This window comes from Tenrec ecaudatus, chromosome 5 (genome assembly GCF_050624435.1).
Source record: "Tenrec ecaudatus isolate mTenEca1 chromosome 5, mTenEca1.hap1, whole genome shotgun sequence".
NCBI lineage: Eukaryota > Metazoa > Chordata > Mammalia > Afrosoricida > Tenrecidae > Tenrec > Tenrec ecaudatus.
The window spans coordinates 8,555,224-8,560,988 of NC_134534.1; positions in this window are offsets into that span (position 1 = coordinate 8,555,224).

The window sequence follows — 5,765 nt, forward strand, 5'->3', positions numbered from 1 at the left end:
ATCTGGGGTCCGACCTAGCAGGCAAGGGCAAGTGTACAGAGTGGATAGAACTGGTTTTCTGTGGTCACGCCAGATGTCACAGCAGCAGAAAGAGCCGGAGCAGAGTGAGCCTGGAGCGAATGGACCAGAGCCTGGTGACGGCACTGTCCCCTGGACTTGTAGACAGGCTGGCTGCACTGCAGCGGCATAGCCTGTCTGCATGAGGTCACCTGTGCTGAGGCAGGAAAGGAAGGGGTTGTGGCTGTACCAAGTGATGAAGGGGTGCCTTCAGGTCCACATGCAGCTCATTAAACAGCATGCACTGCCCGTCCCAGCCCTGTCTCATTCTGCTGTGTCCAGGGGCTGGAGCAAAGGGAGAGGGGCACCAACATGGACTATACTTGTGTTTCTGCCCCATGTGTATCTGTGTGTTTCTGTGTGTATGTGTGTGTGTGTATGTGCATGCCTCTGTGTGTATCTACACCCACCTCTTCTGATTAAGTGCATCTGTGCCATGTGAGTGTGAGTGAAGAACCAGGCGCCATCAGTCAGACCTAAGTCTGTAATTTTAAACTCTCCCGGGACAGTTCACCACCCCATTTCTGCCTACATCCTTGAGAAGAATGTCACTCTCATACCAACCCACCAACATAGGAAAAAGAGTCCCTTCTTTGGGAATTTTGTAGACTCGCGATTCTCTCTCATGAAGGGCAATTTTAACCCCTTCCCCGTCTCTGCCCCCAGGGGACATTTGGAAATGTCTAGAGACCATTTTGATTGTTACAATTTAGAGAGGATGCTTCTGGCATCTAGTTGGTAAAGACAATGTTCAATGCCCCACCCTCGCTGTTGTCCCCCCACCCTCCAGTGCTCAGTACAGTCCTCGCTCCTCAAACGCACAGTAAAGCGTGATCTTGCCCCAGATGGTAGGGGTGCCTAGACTAGACTGGGATTCCCTGTTAAAGGCCCTGAGGGGAAGTAGCCTTCTCTCAGCCCCGTGAGAACCCCAGAACCGCCCTCTCACAGAGGGATTGAGTACCACTGCCTTTTACAGCTCCACTTCTAACACTGACTAGAGACCGGCTGTGCTGTCTGCTGGTGCGAGGGGCTGGGGACCCTCCTTCCTCCCACGCTCAGGAAAGACCGGACAACTATGTGTGACCCAGATGGCAGAGCTCCCGTGCACAAGGACAGTTCCTCACGAGGAGAAATGCTCAGCTAATTCTCTCATGATTCAGTGTCTTGGGGGGGTGGCCTGGCTCCACACAACACTTCACTCTGGAGCAGCGTAGTGCTCCATAAGGTTATCTTCCGTGCGGCGATTTCCAGGCCTTTCTTCAGAGGCGCCTCCAGTCCATGGAGTCTTATAATCTCCCATGTTTCCATGGCAGCACACCCCCATCAGCACCACCCAGGGACAGCCCTAGCACACACAGGTGCCCCCCTCTCGGCCACCCCTGTAGGACTATCCCATGGAACTGACATGGGTGCCTCTGCTGAGCAGGGATGCGCTCAAGGATGCCTGCTCTCAAGCAGCAGGGCTGGAGCTGAACCAAGATATCTACTTCCAAGGCCCCATCTCTTCCTGCCCCACAGCTTGGTCAGGAAAGTCCCATCCAAAACCCATTGCTGCAAGTCCATTCCCTCTCACAAGGGCCCTGTAGGAAACAATAGAGCTGCCTCTAGGGAAGCAGACTGCCCCATCCCTGTCCAACAGAGCTGCTAGTAGGTTAGAACCACCAGCCTTTCGGGTCTTAGCCGAGTGCTTACCCACATTACCACCAAGGCCCTAAAGACACCCTGCACAGCTCATTGGGTCAGTTCTGACTCACAGCGACCCTACCAGTCAGGCAAGCACAGCCCCCCGGGGCTTCAGAGCTGGCACACCTTTACGGCAGCATAAAGCCTCATCTTCCTCCTGTGGGGCGGCTGCTGGGTTTGAACTGCTACCTTCCAGTTAGCAGCCCACTGCCTAGCCCACTGCGCCACCAGGGCTCCTTTCTAAAGGAACACGGCATCAGGTTCCCAGGCTTGCAGCCAGGTACATGGAAGAGCCTCCAGGCCCCTATTGCTGAGACCGAACCAGTCAGACAAAGTGGTCCTTTTTCTGTAGGGGTCTGGGGGTGGGAAGGGGGAGGGTTTCATCGGCTCTTCCATCCTTCATCTCCCCAGTGACCCTGAGATATAATCCTGGGGTGCCCGCCCTGCCTTCGGTTGAGGGGTATAGAACAAGGGGTCATTGTTCTCTAATTAGAGGCTGCCTCTCCTCCGAGGCTCATCCAGCGGCCCTGAATATGGTCTGGCCCAGTGCCAAGCCATAGCATTACCAGGTCCCCTCCCCAGGTGGCAGCCCCCCACCCCCTGTCCCCACCACCAGCCAGCTAAAAGGCCTTGTGAGGAGGGGGAGGGAGTCACGTGACTCAGGGGCTTTTCGTGGGGTATAAAGGCCCCAGCCTCCACCTTGTTCAGAGCCACACGCTCATCCAACTGCATCCCCGTGGGACCGTCACGGTAGGAGCCCTGGTCTGATGGGGTGGGGCCAGGGAGGGAGGCCAGGAGGCAGGGTGAGCAACTCTCAAGGGGGTCAGACGCCTGCATGCTACTCCAGGACAGAGAGATCCCAACGGTGGTCTGAGTGGGCTCCGAGCTCTTGTCAGAGACCTTGCAAAGCCAGGCTGCTGCACCTGTGGACAGGCCTGGACAGAAAACTCACTCACAGCCGCCAAGTCTGTTCAAATCCTAGGACCGCTGTAGGGCAGGGTAGAACTTCTCAAGTAGAGGGTCATTGTGCTTTGCAAGTGGTGGTAGGTGGCTTGCGGCAGCTCTGCCTTGAGCAAGTCCCTCGAGCCACTCTCCTGACAGCCGATGTACCCTCGGTGGCACTGGGTCACTTGTAGGCCAGTCTCTCGGTTGTTTGGACTTTCCCATCATACTATGGTGCATGCGGGAGCCCTGGTGACATAGTGGTGATTTTCAAGGTCAGCAGTTCAAAACCACCAGCCGCTCTGAGGGAGGAAGATGGGCTGTCTACTCCAGGAAACAGTCTCAGAAGCCCACAGGGGCAGGTCTACCCTGTCCTGCTGGGTTGCCATGAGTCGGCATCAACTTGAAGGCAGCGAGATGGCACGCGTTAATAGGATAAATGTAACTTTTATAGACCAGAAAGCCAACGTCCCCATGACTCACCGCATGACAATACTAGCTTTGTCTTGATGATCAGGACGGAACCGGCTGGTCTCCAAGGTCTACCCATAGTCATGGTGACTCGTGGGAAGTGCTAATTGAGCAGGGAACTTGTACCAAGCCTGATGGCCGCCTTCACCAGCCCCGTCCCACTTAGCCCCCTCCAGGCCCTGGCGAAGAAGCACTTCAGTTTGCTGTGTTGGAAGTTGCCCCTGGACTGCCTGCAGGTGGCCCTTAGGGAGAAGGTGGCCACAGGAAGTCCCTGGACCTCTCGTTGCCTCAGCTCCTGGCCTGTGGTGTGCAGCTTAAAATAGGGAAAGCCTTAGAGAGTCGGTTAGAGGCCACACATGGAGAATGGGTGGGGGGCACCCAACCTGAAGCATGACTCAACCAGTGAAAGACAGTGTCACAAAGAACAGAGCCCTAAAACATCCAACTGGCTTCCTGAAATTAAAGTGCACGTATTAGTGGTGAACAAGGGTTACTGGGGTGGGGGTCGTGGATTTGGGGCCACAGGGGAGTCTCTGTCCTGGCCATGAGAGAGCTTTCAGAAATAGTGGCGATGTTTGCTCAACCCGTTGAATGTTTGTGTGACAGGATTAAGTCACTGGATTGTACAAAACCAAACTCACTGCCATTGAGTCTATTCTGACTCCTGGCAACTCTGTAGGACAGGGGAGACCTGCCCCAAGGGGCTTCTGGGGCTGTCACTCTTTACAGGAATAGAGATCTCTGTCTTTCTCTCACGGAGCATCTAGTGGCTTCAAACTGCTGACCTTGCAGATCACAGGCCAACTCCTCACCACCATACCCCCGGGCTCCAAAGTTGAGGCCAGGGTCAGGCCTATGTTAGCCATGAGGTCATGTTCATGAGTTTCCTACCCAACGGGCCTATGTGGGAGGTGGGGAGAAGTTACCCATCATCTGTCTCAGTCTTCCTCATCTGAGCTTTAGGGAACTGCTGGGAATGAGTCCGGGCCAGCAGGGTCACAAGAGAAAAAGAACTAGGATCCGATGGTCTGAGCTGACTTAGTGCCTCCAGTCAGCAAGCTGGGTTTCTGCTCCAGCGGGAGGCCCTGCTACCATCAATCACCACCAGTGCACCCCGATTCCATTGCGTTTCGAAGAGACTGTGCTTTGTACAAATGGAAGGTTGTGGCCACCCTGCACAGAGCAAGTCACAGGGGACATTTTCCAACAGCGGGTGCTCACGTTGTGTCTCTGGGTGCACACTGAGCAGCCTACAGCGCGGGGTGAGCATGACTTTGGTGTGGCTTGGGAAACAAGAATTCCTGTGAGCCACTTCATGGCAACATTTGAGGTGCTCTGGAATTGAACTGGGGGTGTGGCCGTGTTTCTCAAGCCTTCCCTGTGGCCAGAGCCTGGGGCTGGAAGCACTCGTGTACTGAGCAGACTGTAGGTCAGGCCCTGTGGGGAAAATGGACTCATTGCTCCGCACAACCCCCTCACAGGCAGGTGTTCTTATATAAATAGCCCTGGACTGAGAGTCAGCAGACCTGGCGCAGACTTCCTGGGTCGTCAGCCTTTGGGTCTCAGTGGTCTCACCTGTAGAATGGAATTTGAGCTGAAAGTCCCAAGTTCCCTTGCAAGTTCAGACCTCCTGCCGTTCTCTCACCTTGCGGCCATAAACATGAAACCAGGCCACAGTGAAAGGTGGGATTGCTCAAGGTCAAGTTGGCCACTGCGGGTCTGCCTTAATCAGTGCACAGACCCTCCGCTGCTCTCCAGTGGGGAGTGCCTGCCCTCAGAGGGATTCCAAGGCTCCCCTCCATGTCCAGCCTGGCTTCATAACCTGGTGTCACTATGGTTAAAATGCCCTGTTGTTAACTGAAAAGGCAGGTGTTCGAACCCACCAGCTGCTCTGTGGGAGAGAGACTCGGTAGTCTGCGCCCATAATGATTACAGCCTGGGCAACCCCAGAGGGCAGCTCTGCTTGGCCCGATAGGGTCTCTCTGAGGCCGAATGGACACGGTGGCGGTGAGTTTGATTTTTTTCGTCACTAGTCTCAGGAGGAATCATTGAATCAAAAACTCCACAGGGCAAGCAGGGAGCCTAGCACACCGAAAGGAGTGCTCTGCACCAAGGAATATGATGGTGATGGCAGTGGTGGTGGAGGGGGGCTGGGAGGGGGTGGCACCAGGTAGTAGCCTGATTGATTCCTTGATCCAAGGGAGAATTCCCCGGGCTCACCCATGACTCTTTTCCCTTGATCCAAGGGAGAATTTCCCGGGCTCACCCATGACTCTTTTCCCTTAATCCAAGGGAGAATTTCCTGGGCTCACCCGTGACTCTTTTCCACCAAAGGCTGTAAATGGGCTCCGGGAGTCGTGGTCCTAAAGCTCATAGAAGCGCCCACCTTCCCCCCACGCTGTCCTCACTCCTGACTGACCACTGCGTATGTGGCAGGGCCACCAGGACATGAGGTGGCTCTTGTTTCTGCAGGAACGCATGTCAGGAAGACCTCCCCTGCCCAAAGGACAAAGGGCTCCTTGGGTGGGTCTTACGTCATGAATGAGTGGACCATCTCGTTTCAGCCCTCTGACTTCTCCCCCAGGGCCTGCCCCAGTCGGTGGTCTCCAGCC